At 39.0% G+C, this 16,794-nt stretch overlaps 1 long non-coding RNA gene across 2 annotated transcripts in view; it reads right to left on the bottom strand.

The window, feature by feature from the left end:
* The window catches only part of LOC309845768, a 38,567-nt gene continuing 21,773 nt past the window's right edge, over positions 1 to 16,794 (bottom strand). The window contains exon 3 of one of the 2 annotated variants that reach the window (XR_014301501.1): positions 1 to 183. This is a non-coding gene — a long non-coding RNA (uncharacterized lncRNA). Of the gene's footprint in view, positions 184 to 1,246; positions 1,327 to 16,794 lie in introns of those variants that run through there. The other variant, XR_014301502.1, reaches the window with a different exon arrangement.

Here is a 16,794-nt window from a genome sequence, read left to right on the forward strand (position 1 = left end):
TTACTTTGTAGGTCCTTTCTTGAGACCCAAGATTTTCAGGTCTTCTTTTTTTTTTTTTTCTTTTGCTTGCTTGCAAATCCAACCATCAGACTCTCAATTTTTACTCTGGATTATTTTCTACAACTTCTATTATAATTTCTGAGCAGAATTAAAATATTTCCTATTGGAGTTCCAGGTTTAAATCTTTGGAGGAGGTGAGAGAAGAAAATATAACAAACAAAATCAGTATGGAACAATATAAAACAAAAAGCCAATAGTGACATCAGAGCTACTTCTTTGGCTATCACCATTACCCTTTCTCTTCTTTTCCTTCAGAAACTCTGTTTTCTAGATAATTTCTCATTCTAGGCCTGGGTATAGGCCCTGCACTGCACATTAAAACCTCCTGAATATTCTTACCCTCTATCTTCTATCTTCTCCTCTCTCCCCTTAAGCAATTGCATTGGTATGAACCTGAACTCTGTACTTAGCAGCCTTCATCTTGAATCCTTAAAGGGATTCAAAATTGAGATAAGTGGCTCAACAGCAGCACATTTCATGATGGCGAACCTGTTCACAGCAGCAGACAAGGGAAACACTTGGGTGGATAACTTCAGCCAAAATGGAATGAGTAACTTGAAAAGAACATTGGGGAGCTTATGGATTGATTAAGCTCAATAAATTGCCTGGAAGTAGGAGAAAGGCTGTCTGTCCCCACTTATATTTTTATAGATGATGCAAGCTCTGATATGCTATGGAATTTTTTGAAATGGATGTTATCTCCGTGTGATTTTAGCAAATCCTCATTATAAATTCATTATTTCACTGACGTTCTGTCCTTACTAATCTCCTTATTACTCTGTTCTGCTCCATTTTGTGGGCTTCCTATTGTTCAGTTTTCCTGTTCATTGTGATCTACCCCGCACAGCGCTCGACACATAATGGATGTCCAGTAAATGTAATTCTCATTTTTCTCTTACAATTTCTATGGGAGTACGTATTTTCCTCAAGTTTTCTCTCTCCTGTCTGGTCCCCTAAAGTACTTTTTCCCACACTTCATTCTGTATATAATTGGGTTGACATATTCATAGCTCTGGGCTTCATCATATCTATAATTTAAAGACAATGTCAACTTCAACTGCACTTTCAAAATACGAAAGGCCCAGTGACTATATTTGAAAGCAAATATGTTAGGCCAATTGTTTAGAAAAGCTATCAAATCCATCACTCTTTTTTTCTGAGTGTGGTGTTATTCCAATATTTATTCCTGAAGGGAGAAGTCCCAGCTTATTGGACCCAGTGTCTTTTCTTCTCACATGTCTCTTTACTCATCCACTTGTCCAAATTCTGTATTAGGAAAGAAGACAAAGGGTAGAGGTCAATGCCTATTCCTAAGTTTTCAAACTTTCCCTGAGTTCCCTTGAGAACTAGGACTCAACATTATATAGATGCTGTTTCTGTGGAGATAAAAAGAGATATTGTTACCCCACATGGTGAATAAATCATAATAAATCTAAGACACAGAACAAGGTGAGCATTAGCAAGAGACCAGAGAGAGAACAAGTTTTGGAGAATGAAGATTAGTAGATTGCTCCCTAATGTCAAACCAAGATCCAGTAGAAATAATCATTCTGGCATCTGACAGAAGAAGTCAAAGGTCAGGGTTTAATGTCGCCATCCTCTGATTTCCCAACTTCACTGAGCAGGTGCTTAATAAAGCATGATTATTTGTTATGTTTAAAGAGTTCAGAGCAAAGTAAGACGTAGAGTGATTACCCGCTCTCTTATTCTGGTGAGAACACTGTAACCTTTTTGTTAATGACAATTATCTTGAGGTCATTACTTTGTCAGACTTGATTTCTTTCCCGCAAAGTATGGAATGCAAAAATATTATATTACACAAAACTACTAATGTCACTGATGAGTCTTCATTGATTATAAAGAAGAAGAAAGCATTTAAGGTCAGCAGAAAGAGCCCTGAATGACCGGTGATTAGACAAAAATGCGTTTTACTGAGGCTTCTAAGTGCAAAGCTTGTGTAAAGCTGGCAGAAATTTTCACACAACCACAATTTATTTGTAGAAAGAAAGGGAGAAAGGAAACAAGAGTGAGATAGTGAGAAAGAGAGAGAGATCTTTTCCCAGCAAGTGTAATTAATGCTGATTGTAAAATCCCTGTTAGTGAGAACGTCATTAAACATAACAAACGTAACATCAGGAGTTTGAAACATTGCTTATTAGGCCCATTTCTTCTCCCTCTCTCCCACTTTCTTTTTGTTCTTAGAAGTCATTTAAGTTAACAAATTTCGTGTTTAAACAATTAGGAAGGGCAGAGGTTCCAGAGTCAGAACAACTGCCTGGGTTTGAATCCCAGGTTCCCCATTTAATGAGGCAACCTGCTGGGCATATTTCTTAACCTCTTGTATCTCTGTTATGTTGAAATAATGGTACGCAATTATGAGAATTAACAGTGATGATCTTTGTAAAGGAAATGCTTTTTGAAAACTTAACCCCCACTCTAGCACCTTAATCGCCTTGCCTCCTGGTATTTATGCCCTTGCGAATTTCCCTTCCACTCTGAATCTGTGCTGGCTCTGTGACTCACTTGAAACCACAGCATGTGGGAGAGGTAACACTGCCCAAGTCTCAGATCTAAGCCTTATGAAGGCCTGGAAGTTTCTACCTTTGAGTCTCTGGGGGCACTGAACTACCATGCACTAAATGTGGCTACTGTGCTAGAGGGACCATATGGAGAGACCACATGGAGGGCGCACCAGTGGAGGGAGAGGACTTGAGACAACCTGGGAGAAGGGAGGCCTGGCCATGCCTGTATCCCTGCTCAGCCCAGCCTTTCAGCTCTCCCAGCTGGGGAGCCAGAACTGTGATAGGACCACGACTGATGTTCCAGCCCCCATGGCTCTCTAACACCATCAGCATGAGAGACATAAAGCAAGACCAGAAAATGACTTCTAGGTCAACTCAAAGAATTATGAGATATAATAAATGATTGTTATGGGAAGGCACTGATTTGGGGGAAGATAGTTTCTTATGTAGTAGGTAACGGAAAGAAGCAAGAAGGAGAATGTGGAGTGGCTGTATTCAGGTGGTGGCTACTAGCAACAGGTGGTTATTTAGCACTTGAAATGTGGTGGTATGCCAGAGAAACTGAGTTTTAAATTTTATGTAAACTCATTCCTTTAAATCTAAAAGCTGAAGCAACATTCAATAGTTATTCTGTTGTTTTCGTAGACTGACATTTCGCTTTACCTGTTTGTGTTGTCTACAGTACTGTTATTGGATTGGAGAGCTGTCAGGCACCTCTGTCTTATCTAGTACTACATAGAAACATATTGCCAAAAAAGGATTGCCAGTATACAGCATTAATTTTTATATCAAGGATTTACTAAATTGATAATGCTTTGGATATATTGGGCTGCATAAAATGAAAGGTGTTATTAATATTTATCTCACTTATTTCCTTATATTTTTGAAATTTGACTTCTAGAAAAATTAAAATTACACAAGTGGCTTGCATTATATTTCTATTTAATGGAACTGTTAGGACCTAAGGATTAAATGTAGAATTGTTTCTAGAGTAGACTTTGTTTTTAGAATAGTTTTAGATCCCATACATTCCCACCCAATTTCTACTGTTAACATTTTGAATTAGTATGGTTCATTTTTTACAATGAATAGACGAATACTGATGTATTATCATAAACTAAACTCATTTTCTTTATTCATATTTCCTTAGTTGTCATGTAATGTCCTTTATCTAGTCTAGGATCCTACATTATTACATTTAGTTGTTGTGCCCTCTTAGACTCCTTTTGGCTGTCACCACTTCTCATTCTTTGTTTTTGATGACTATAGAGGACTGAATAGTGGTCCTTGAAATATATTTTCATGTCCCAATCCCCAATGCCTGTGAATGTGACTTTATTTGGAAATAGGGCTTTTTGTATGTAATTAATATGTAATCAAGGGGGTGCCTGGGTGGCTCAGTGGATTAAAGCCCCTGCCTTCGGCTCAGGCTCAGGTCATGATCTCAGGGTCCTGGGATCGAGCCCCACATCGGGCTCCCTGCTCAGCGTGGAGCCTGCTTCCTCCTCTCTCTCTGTCTGCCTCTCTGACTACTTGTAATCTCTATCAAATAAAGAAATAAAATCTTTATAAAAAATATGTAATTAAGTTAAGGGTCTTCAGATGTGATTGTCCTGGATTACGGGGGTGAGCTCTCAATCCAGTCATAAGTGTTCTTATAATAGACAAATAAAGGAGAGATATACAGACAGGGGAAGAAGAACTGTGATCCCAGAAATGGAAATGATGCATTCACAAGCACAGGGAGGGCAACAAGCACCAGAAGCTGGGAGAGTCAAGGGACAGAAACTCTCTTAGAACCTCTGCAGAGAGCAGAGCCCTACCAACACTGGAAAACAGTGCCCTTGACACCTTTGATAGTACTTATCAGGCATTTTCTCCAATGCCCCCTATTGGAATTGGTCTGGTGTTTTTCTTGTAGTTAGACTGGGGATATGCATTCTTAGAGGAATATTGCAGAGATGAAGAGCCATTTTCTCATATTGTGTCAAATGTACATGCTGTCAACGTGATTTACCCCTGTTGGTGTTGACCTTGACCCTCTGGATCAGTAAGTGTTTCTCTACTATGAAGTTACTCTCTTCCCTGCCCCCCCCAACCCTTTCCCTTATTGTAACCTCTGGGAGGAATTTTGACAAGTCTAAATAAAACTTATAATCAACTGGAAAGGAAGAAATAGCTGTGAAAGCTGCTGAAGGGAGCATAGACATTGGTAACTACTGGTCAAGGAGAAAAACAGATCAATAGCGACCTTGGTGCAAAACTGCTAGGGTCACCTTGGAAAATGAGGGGAGACCTTTACTCCTCTGAAATAAGAAGAAATAAATACAGGAGAGATACAGAGACAGAAATACTGACTAGGTGATGCAAAGGAAAGTTAAAGATCTCATAGATAAAGGTCTTTTCTTAAGAAAGTAAAATTCAGCTCAATAAAGCAAACCTTGAAACTTATTATATACCAGACATGGAACTTGGAACTTGGACCCTGAAGAATCCAAATTTAGCAAGATTTAGTTTCTGTCTTAAGATATTCACCATTTGAAAATGAAGGATATCATATAACTAAGGTATAAAAATAAATACAGCAATGGAGGCATGTTTTTAAAGGGCAATAGAAAAGTAGTATTCACATCCATCTAAAACTCAGGAAAGTTTCCAAAGATCAGCTGGTATTTGAGAGAAAAACCACTAACCCACAAAAACTGACATGGTAGCATGACCTAAAAATATTTGTCAAAATAGTTCTCAAATTTGCAGGTTCTGAAATGCTGTTTGTCACTGAACCAGAATTGATTAGACTTGGAGATGAAATTCAAGCCAAGAAAAATAATAAAAATATAAACCAGAAAGAAAAGTATTAATTATTTTGGTAACCAAAACTATCAGAAAAGCTCTGTGTGGAAAAATTATATGAAAAATTTAAGTGATAAAAGATTGTTTGATGGGAGAACGGGGTATTATTAGTTATTTATATGGATTCAGTGTGTAAAGGCATTAACCTGGTAAGCTTCAGTTCCATGGTTGATAAAAAATGAGACTAGAAATAGCTCCTATATTAAAGGATCAAATGAAATGAGGCATGCTTAGGACAGGGTCTGGAAAATAATAAACTCTCAGGAATTGTCATTACTATGACCGTTACTATTTTTTCAGTCATCATGTTCCTTCTCCATCCTGGTTTCCTTCAATATGACACCCAGTTCATATTCATTTATATTCCTCTAGCAGCTAACAAAGTGTTTGTCACCAAGAAAAAACAAAATATGTAAGCTAATTCTACTGAATTATAGAAGAGTTGATTGTATCAAAGAGCAAGAAGTGGAAATAATTTAGAGCCTGATAGATAAAAGGTGCTTCAAACCAATTTGGTCTTTTGAAAAAAAGTTAAAATGAAGATATTTATCCATTAAAAATGTCTTATTAAAAGCCATCTATCTTAGTGCTTATGAATATGTACATTTAAAAAATGTAAACATGACCACAGCTACAATTTCCCTTTGCAGCCGTACTGTGTCCTGTTCTTGATTAAATGGAAAGAATTAAAGACAAGCCTGAGGGGGTGGGGGTGGTTGTGGTTTGGAGACTTGGTTGCTATTTATTAGTAAAAAATGGAAGAAGAGGTGTCATAAACTGAAACTAGGGAGGTCTAATACTAACTAAGTCACAAGGTTTTCTCTATGGACTGAGTTAAGCCCCTTAACAACTTCTCTGTTTTATTTTCTCCATCTGTTTTACCAGGCTATTGGGAGGATTATTTAGTTAATGTTGAAGACTATATTTATCAGTTCCACAAAATGTCTGTTATTTAATGATGAGAGAACACTAAACGACGCCGTGGGAGTATCACCGGGGCTAGCAACAGCATTATTGTCAGTTGAGTCCTTCAGAGACCCACAGGACAAAACATGAGAGGCAGTTCTCAAGCATTTGGAATTGTATTTCAACAATTATTTCTCCTTCTTACTCCCCAAGTCAGCTGGGTTTTCGACTTTGTGGGCTTGACAAGCAATTTGTTTTTTATGATGGTAGAATTTTTTGAATGGTCTCAGCATAATCCCCAAAATGATTTCTTTAAACAGAAATTACAGTGACACAGTGCACTCCAAGGTGATAACCTTTTTTCTGCATTATCTCAGAATGTGAATGCGTCACTGTAACTCCTATCAAAGGGCTTTTCTCTTTTTCTTTTGTGAGAGAAGCAGTCTCATTTTTAGTAACATGATCCTAAACAACAGACTAAGAAACCCTCAATATATCACATTTAAATATAATGTCTCTGTAGGATATACAGTACGGAGAAACTCTGAATAAAAAAAAACAACATCTGCTTAATACTTCTGAGAAGAAAGGCATCTCCTCTGTGAATCAGCAGTGATAAACAGTCTGCATTTTAACAATTTGATAAAAGATATCCTTCTGAGTCGGCTTTCCCATACTTTTGATTTCTAGTTAAAGAATATTATCTCAGTACCTTGTAATGTGCAACTACATACAAACCTTACTTCAAAAGGGAACCATGGAGAAGCAAAATATTCTGAGACCCTCTTAATCAGCATACAATATGTCAGTCTAGTAAATAAAATCCCCACTTAAATGAAACCTCCATATGAGGTAAATCAGTCCTTTCAGGTCAGTAGGGTAGCATTTGGCAAATTACCTCTGTTTCTTGCTACCATGAGAGATTGATACTACTTGACTTATGTGGGCTAGCAATGCTCACCACACATCAAACCCTTCCGAATTGCTCTAAGGATCATGCCCCGTTTGAACAAGACTGAAAATATTATTAATGGATAATTTAGACGTTAGGCCCAAGCCTAGATTCATGCTGTTACTCGGTCAGGATACTGGCACTTTCCCTTCTTTAATTTATGTTTGTGCAACAGTGACATGAGCTAAGCTAGAATATCCTTCCAGAAACCTGGCCCGAATCCCTCTTTGTGTGGGTTTAATGTGTACCCTTCTTGGTATTTCTGTGTATAATAGTTGCTTTCCTACCAGGTCGAATGGAAGTTCAGGAACGACTGAAAGGAGTTCCATTTTCATGAGTCAAATTTAATCATGCCCCAGCAACATGAGTGTAGCTCTCAGGGTGGTGATCCTGAAGTAAATGTTCTCCCTTGAAAATAAAAATGCTCATTTGTGATCTTTATTGAAGGTTATCATGTCTATAGGGTGCATGTTTGGCGTGACTTTAGAATGTGGTCGCAGTAATTTCTACTGTGCTGCATGTTAATCATATTAATGCAGGAACTCAATTTCATGTCAGAATCATAAACAGAGCTGGAATCCCAGATGCTTTGTAATGTGGAGGAAGGTGGTGGAAACAGAGGCGTCGGGGTAAGGTCATTCCCAAAGGAATTTTGTTAGAAGGTGGAGGCTAAGAGGCAGATTCATGACCTGACTGCTTACTATCTCTTTGTCTTTTTTTCCCCCTCTGTACTAGGGCAGGGGCTTGTAGTAGATAAACACTTAACTTGAACTGACAATCATATCTGTAAGGAAACTCTGCCTAAGTGCTTCGGTATAAATTTTACATTTCAGCATCCTCCATATCTGCCACTTTCTCCAGTCAACCAGTTCTCCTTCCTCCTCACCTCCTTCAACCCACCATGGGAACCCTGCCTCCTGGCAACCCCCCAGACCGGCCATGGATCCTAGCACAAAACTCAGCCCTAGATCATCATTCATATGTCAGGGATGATTTGAATGCACTGGAGGTTGACTAAAAAATTGCACACTCGTTTGAGTCACTGTGTGTGAGGGGGTGGTTTTCCAAGCAACATGTACATTTTCATTGTGTCCCTTAATCATTTGAACTAAAGGTAGTGGTGGGTGAGTTATGAGGTGGTTGTCTTACTCCCACTTCTAACAAAACCAGTTTCATTTGTGACCTTGCATTTGACAAGCTCCTTCCTCCCCCTATTGCCTTGCTGGTTTGGGTCAGGGATGGACACCTAAGGTGTGGCAAATCAAATTAGCTCTTTGGGGAATTAAAACGTGAGAATCAGGGGCACCTGGGTGATGCAGTCATTTAAACATCAGACTCTCGGTTTCAGCTCAAGTCATGATCTCAGGGCTGTGGGATCCAGGCCCACACGGGGCTCTGCCCGCAACACAGTCTGCTTCAGACTCTCTCTCCCTCTCCCTCTGCCCCTCCCACCCCCCTCAAATAAATAAATAAATATTTAAAAAATAAACTTGAGACTCAGAGAGGGAATTAATTGGCATGGAAAAAAAAAAAAAAAACCAAGGGGAATCATGTGTTAAAGGCAGCATTTCTTGGTGTTCTTCTGTGAGTGAATGAATAAAGAGAAGTCAGTCTGTAAAAAGCAAAGGAAAATGAAGCAAGTATATTGAAGAAGATAAAAATGAGAGGTTTTTTTGTGAATCTAGGAAGTAGAATACACCCTTAATTACTTCTCAGTTCTTCTGAGGCCTGGCTTTTATCTTCTGTGTGGGTTTCACAAGACACTCATAAAGTTACCGTTCTCTTTTTGCGACAGAGCAAGTTTTTTCCTAGTGCTCTTCTGTACTTTCTTGTTCTCTCTCCCTCTCTCCATCTGTTTCTCATTCTCTCTGCCTTTCTCTTTTTCTCTCTCCATCTCTCAAGCTTATTTCCCCCTCCCTGTCATTCACCCTTCAGCAATCTCTCTAGTTCTCCCTCGGTCTCTGTTTCTTACTCTCCATCTCTGTCTAAACTTGAATTACTCTAGATTTATTTTCCTTGTAATTATGTAGGATGATGAAGTGTTTATACACCTTGGTAGGACCAGTGGGCAATCCACGTTTATTTATAAGTGAATATTGTGTTTGGGGAGATTTCCTGTGTCCCTTAAATCACATCTGCTTTATCTGAGTACCTGTAACCAGTCGAGTTGGTGGCCATGCTCTCTAAAACACTGGCTGTTTTCCTCTCAGGACTGCCTTTGTTGTGTCCCACAGATTTTGAACCGTTGTATTTTCATTATCATTTGTTTCCATGATTTTTTTCAATTCTTTAATTTCCCGGTTGACCCATTCATTCTTTAGAAGGATGCTGTTTAGTCTCCATGTATTTTGGTTCTTTTCAAACTTCCTTTTGTGGTTGAGTTCTAGCTTTAGAGCATTGTGGTCTGAAAATATGCAGGGAATGATCCCAATCTTTTGATACTGGTTGAGTCCTGATTTAGGATCGAGGATATTTGCAAACGACATATCAGATAAAGGACTAGTGTCCAGAATCTATAAAGAACTTAGCAAACTCAACACCCAAAGAACAAATAATCCAATCAAGAAATGGGCAGAGGACATGAACAGACATTTCTGCAAAGAAGACATCCAGATGGCCAACAGACACATGAAAAAGTGCTCCATATCACTCAGCATCAGGGAAATACAAATCAAAACCACAATGCGATATCACCTCACACCAGTCAGAATGGCTAAAATCAACAAGTCAGGAAATGACAGATGCTGGCGAGGATGCGGAGAAAGGGGAACCCTCCTACACTGTTGGTGGGAATGCAAGCTGGTGCAGCCACTCTGGAAAACAGCATGGAGGTTCCTCAAAATGTTGAAAATAGAACTGCCCTATGACCCAGCAATTGCACTATTGGGTATTTACCCTAAAGATACAAACGTAGTGATCCAAAGGGGCACGTGCACCCAAATGTTTATAGCAGCAATGTCCACAATAGCCAAACTATGGGAAGAACCTAGATGTCCCTCAACAGATGAATGGATCAAGAGGATGTGGTATATATACACAATGGAATACTATGCAGCCATCAAAAGAAATGAAACCTTGCCATTTGCGACAACATGGATGGAACTAGAGCGTATCATGCTTAGCGAAATAAGTCAAGCAGAGAAAGACAACTATCATATGATCTCCCTGATATGAGGAAGTGGTGATGCAACATGGGGGCTTAAGTGGGTACGAGAAGAATAAATGAAACAAGATGGGATTGGGAGGGAGACAAACCATAAGTGACTCTTAATCTCACAAAACAAACTGAGGGTTGCTGGGGGGAGGGGGTTTGGGAGAAGGGGGTGGGATTATGGACATTGGGGAGGGTATGTGCTTTGGTGAGTGCTGTGAAGTATGTAAACCTGGTGATTCACAGACCTGTACCCCTGGGGATAAAAATATATGTTTATAAAAAATAAAAAATTATATTTAAAAAAAATAAAAATAAAAAAAAATAAAACACTGGCTGTTAAAGGCTCTGCTGGCCTAATTTGGAAAACAGCGTGAACTGTTATCAGAGCTGCAATCTATTTTCAGACGTGAGAATGGAAATTGTGGGGTCTGAAAAGTCTGGAGTTAATACTGGTAAATCATATTTTTATATGATTTTGTATGATTTTATATGGTATATTTTTTAACAATATACTGATGAAAGCAACAATACTCCGCTGGTGCTTCCCACTCCAAGGCTTCTCACAACGGCCCTTCTGAAATCATGGAGTAGAAGGGAGTTGTAAATGTAGAAATTTGGAATTAAATCTTTTGGGAACTCACTGAATAGAAAGGAGGGTGGCCTTTTCCAACTCTGGGGACAATATAGGAGAAAGACACCCTCACTTTCTGCTTGGAGCTATAGTTTCACATGTGGTAGTTTTAGTGAGATTCAATTATCACCTGACTACAAAAATAATTGTCCTAAATGACCTAAGGTTATTCCCTTATCTCTACCCCAAGTAATTACTCGGTAACGTGGTTCCTCTTGGATTATGTATTATCTTAAGCAAGCAGTTTAAGAAATAGAACACTCAAATGTAACACAAGCCCCTTTCATACCCTTAATATAAATTGTACTTTTTCCTTTCAATTCATTTTTCTTCTCCGCCCTCTCCCACTCTCTTCCCATATTTCCTTCCTAGGACAGTAGACAAGAAGAATATAAGTAAAGACAGTATTTATCCTAGCCATGTTCTTATCTTATTGTTTTCAGTGTTTTACAATTGAGTATGTTTATTCTAAGTTTTTTGTTGATGTTTTTAAGCAGAATGGGGAAGTTCACTTATATTCCTGGTTTACTGAAAGCTTTTTGACGTGTTTTTTTCTACATCTGTCGAATGACGATACAATTTTTCTTTATTCTATATCAGACAATCACTATCTAGCCTCTAAGCCATAATTCTCATGGGAGAGAATCGGATCAGTCTAGTGTCAGGTGTGAATGTGGGTTCAGCCAACTGCAACCCAGGGGAGGAGACAGGTTAGGTCCAGGTGTGTCACTGCCCATCCAGTAGAAACTGTGCCCAGTATTCGGTGATGTGGTATGTCCAAAACGTATGTGGCGACTAGAAGATAATTGTTATATACCTTCTCTGTCAGTATCTTAACTTTATTTATTTGGTAATAACTCCTCTATCTAAAAGCAGCTGTTCAGTTAATAAGAAATGAATGCAAAATGTCATCAGCATTCATTACATACTTATAAAAAGACACAACAGAAAACAACTCTAAAAATAGAATCAATAAGCCATTGGAAATCTATTCTTTTAAAAGTACTTTTTTCTTTCTTTCTCTATGTTTTACTATTGAAAGAGCATATAAGATTCTTCTTGCTAGATACGATTAAACTTTTAAACTAATTCATATTTAATACTCTCAACATACTTAAGAGATTATCATAAATTGGTAATTTTTTATTATATATTTTGACACGATGCTAAATTTGACATTAACTGAGTTATTATGCTAGATAAATCAGTATTTTTAAGTATTCAGTGACAGTGTAATAAACTTGAATGCATCTGTGCCTTGATGATAAATACATTATTGATATAATATACATCAAATGAGGGGGCATTGCACAAGTTTTGGCAAGGTGGGAAAAAAAGGAAGAGTAGGGTGCCTGGGGGGTTCAGTTGGTTAAGCCACTGCTTTTGGCTCAGGTCATGATCCTGGAGTCCTGGGATCGAGTCCCATATCAGGCTTCCCCTGCTCTGCAGGGAGCCCGCTTCTCCCTCTCCCTCTGCCTCTCCCTCTGCTTGTGCTCTCTCTCTCTCTGTCAAATAAATAAATAAAATTAAAAAACAAAAAAGTGAAAGGAACTATATGAAATATGAAGTCAATGATTTGACCTTCTCCTATATGTGCTTGAGGGATTGGGGAGATTTTCTATCAGTCAGACATTGCCAAAATAAAGCCATGTATCAATTTACCAATACAAAATGCTGAGGATTTTTAACTTAATGAGGTGACTTATTGGGAACTTAGCTTTAACTGTCAATATTTGAATTGTTATTAGCTTCATTCATTTTAGTTTAGAAAGCAACTTTCTTTTTTTTTTAACATCTTAATTTAATTTAATTTTTTTTCTGTGTTCCAAGATTCATTGTTTATGCACCAAACCCAGGGCTCCATGCCATACATGCCCTCCTTAATACCCACCACCAGGCTCACCTAACCCTCTAGTCTCCTCCCCTCCAAAACCCTCAGTTTGTTTCTCAGAGTCCACAGTCTCTCATGGTTTGTCTCCGCCTCCGATTTCCCCCAACTCATTTCTCCTCTCCATCTCCCAATGCCCTCTGTGTTATTCCTTATGCTCCACAAGTTAAGTGAAAACATATGATACTTGACTTTCTCTGCTTGACGTATTTCACTCAGCATAATCTCCTCCGGTCCTGTCCATGTTGATACAAAAGTTGGGTATTCATCCTTTCTGATTGCTGTGTAATAGTCCTTTGTATATATGGACCACATCTTCTTTATCCATTTGTCTGCTGAAGTATATCTTGGCTCTTTCCATAATTTGGCAATTGTGGCCATTGTGTAGAAAGCAACTTTCTAATAAGACTGCATAATGGAACGATGGGAGGTAGAAATTTATGCAATCTTCTGTGCATACAACTCACTTGCTTCTTGGTATAAGATGTGGAGGAAAGTAATATCTTGACCAAATTGTTACTAAACAAACCCATAACTATTTTTATATCCAGAAAATAGATATACAAATGTACAGGGGCCACATCATTTATGACAATACAATTTTGACCCATAATCTGAACAACCAGCAGGAAAGGCAAACCATGGTCTTTGCAGCAATCGGCCCGGAACAGGAAGGAGTTGGTGGATAGACTCACTCAATGAGTGCCAGCCAGTATCCCTAATTTTTGCCCATGCTCCCAGCTTAGGACCAACTAGTGAATGTCAAATGTGCTCTTCAAACCAACCACACAGGATCCTCTACTTCTAGCTAACCTCGCCCTAGCTTGCTCATGGCAACAAACTTCAATTAAAGTTTATATGAAGCCTTCTCTCTCTCCCCTCCCCTCCACAGTAAAGCTTCCCACTCTCGTGACTGCCTTTGAGCCTTTGCCAAACCCAAGAGGTGGTGGCTGACTCTCTTGGTATAGCAAGCTCTGAATAAATAGCCCCTGTTTGTTCCCCTTTGGTGGTCTTATTAGGTGGTCTTCACTTATTTCTACAAGATATTTTTCTGTATCAAGGTACATTAAGTATTTACTTTAAAGCTTAATAGCAGAACAGTTCATTCTAACATGATATCTTTGAAAAGACATCTAAGGGGGTGCCTGGGTGGCTCAGTGGGTTAAAGCCTCTGCTTTCGGCTCAGGTCGTGATCCCAGGGTCCTGGGATCCAGCCCCGCATCAGGCTCTCTGGAGCCTGCTTCCCTTCCTCTTTCTCTGCCTGCCTCTCTGCCTACTTGTGATCTCTGTCTGTCAAATAAATAAATAAATAGATAAATAAATCTTAAAAAAAATTTGTAAAAAAGACATCTAAGTACAGTGGAAGACTGATTGTATGCATCATCTGGTTTCAGTGACACTCATTCAAACAAACCTCTAACAATGAAGAGAATGGCAACTGAGTATTAGTGGACAAGATAGATGTCTCGACACTTTCCTGAAAGACAGGCAAGTTACTTGACGGTTAATGCAGAGGAAGTCACACCTGGTATATAGCACAAAAGAAGCATATTTTCTCTGAAGAATGACAAAGAGACTGAACAAGGAGTTTTAAAATCAGATACTTTTTTTTTCTAGAAAGATTAAATTAATTTGGTTAAGAGAACTAGAATGTCCCAAAATAGAGATCCTAGAGATGCTTTTATTCTGGCTTTTCAAATTAGCACATAACCAGCTCTCTGACTTCCTACTCTAAAACATTACTAATCAAGGAGCTGTATCTAACCATAAGAGTATAGCCAAATGGGGAATTCTGCTTCTGAGCAAGATGCAATAGGAGTGGGTAAGACCAGAGTTTCCATTACCACAAAAAATTTTTTTTTTTAAAGATTTTATTTATTTATTTGACAGAGAAATCACAAGTAGGCAGAGAGGCAGGCAGAGAGAGAGAGAGAGAGGAGGAAGCAGGCTCCCTGCTGAGCAAAGAGCCCGATGCGGGACTCGATCCCAGGACCCTGAGATCATGACCTGAGCCGAAGGCAGCGGCTTAACCACTGAGCCACCCAGGCGCCCCACCACAAAATTTTTAAGAAGGTGGTTAAATCACAAAGCTTATATTTGTAAGGCATCAGAATGCTGTGGAGGGGAAGAAGTCCCATCTGGCTAAAATTCCAGAGATGGGATCATCATTCAGACATGAGCTAACAAAAGGCAGCTCACTTCCTTTGGTGTTTGGTGATTCTGAGGATGCACTGTTTTGACCCAGGCAAAGGGCCTCTACAAAGGGGAAGAGAAACCCAGCAAGGCTTTTAGCTGCTACACAGAGAGGAAGTAAGAAAAACAGATTTTGAAGGGCCTCAACAGAAGGCTGAGTTTGTGAAGAATGTGCTGAAGTCTAAGCAGCATCTTGGGGAAGGTCTGAAAATACGTGAAAGATGAAAGTCCTAAAGGGAATGGGAAATTGACACTGTGTGCCTGTAATCACCTTTCTCCTTGAGACACTTTCTGATGCTGGATAATGTCTAGTGGCTGACAAAGCTGAGCATCTAGGCTTGGCGTCTGGTAGACCACTGCTCTTCAAGGCAGAGATTTAGGCAGTTGTATTACTGACTGCATATGAGTTTCGAAACATATGAGTTTCAGTCTCAGTAAGTTACAGAAGGTACAAGCTACCACTCAATAGGAGGTGTCAAAAACATTTTTAAAAACCGTAAGCTTTTGACAACATATATGGTCAAAAACTAAAGGGACATGTATAGATCAGGGTGGAAGGAATATAATGTTGGATCAACCTAAATGTATTGATATCAGTGCATTAGGCAGAGATTCTGAATTCAGTGTGTTGATTGGAACAATGGGAATGGCTTTAACAGTTTGCTTGGTTGATCTACACCAAGTTAAATTGAAATTGAAGATCTTCCTTGGTATATTATGAGGGCATGTAAGCAAAAACTCTTGAAAATGGGGATCCTAGGGTAGATTTGTCATTTAAGTTCTGCTCAATCATTCCCTTCGTAAGTCCTTGGGAGAGTGTAGAGGATACTGTCATTATAGAGCCTTTTGGAAATGCCTGGTTGAGGGGAGTCCTGGAGTCTGCAAGGGAAGATGTCTATAGAGGCTGTTCTCCATAGGCTAGAAGTACAATCAGAATGCCTTGAACAGGACTCTCTGAATTCAGTGTGGATGGTGATGGCAGAAACCAACTAGTGACATTTAATCATCAGAGCGAAGGTCAGTGTGGTTACTGTAATGGGTATCACAGTCAATGCAGTAATTAGAATCATTTGACCTACAGAGATTCTTGCCATTGGCTAATTGATCATGGTCTCCCTAGATCTAAAATTGATGGCAGCCTACAAAAATCTTACTTGATTTATGTATTTAAAAGAGTTCTAAATCTGGTTAATGTTAATAGAAGTCTGACTTGAATTACCAAAAGAGAGTTATAATCCCTCAACCAATTCCTATACCTGATTCAGTTCACAGACTTAGAACTCCCAGAGTGTAGAGGCAGCCAGGATCCTTTGAGGAAGGACTCTGCAACTCTGCCAAAAACACACTATAAATCTTCTTTCTTCTTCAAACAACTTGTGGCCATTTTTCAGAGTGACTGTGAATTTGGGAAGGGGAATAAACAAACTTTTCATGGATTACGGAGTATCGGCTCCAATTCTTAAAGACACCAAACACTACTCTGGCCCATAGGTGGTGTATGGGTTGATGGAAGTTAGGTGATCAAAGGAGGTTTAGCTCAAGTCCATCTCAGAGTCGGTCATTTGGGTCCATAAATCTGCCCTATTTTTTTTTTTTTTTCCAAATCCAGTTTTCCAATTCTTAGTTGGAATAGAT

The sequence above is a fragment of the Mustela nivalis genome, assembly GCF_964662115.1.
Source record: "Mustela nivalis genome assembly, chromosome: 12".
Taxonomy (NCBI): Eukaryota; Metazoa; Chordata; class Mammalia; order Carnivora; family Mustelidae; genus Mustela; species Mustela nivalis.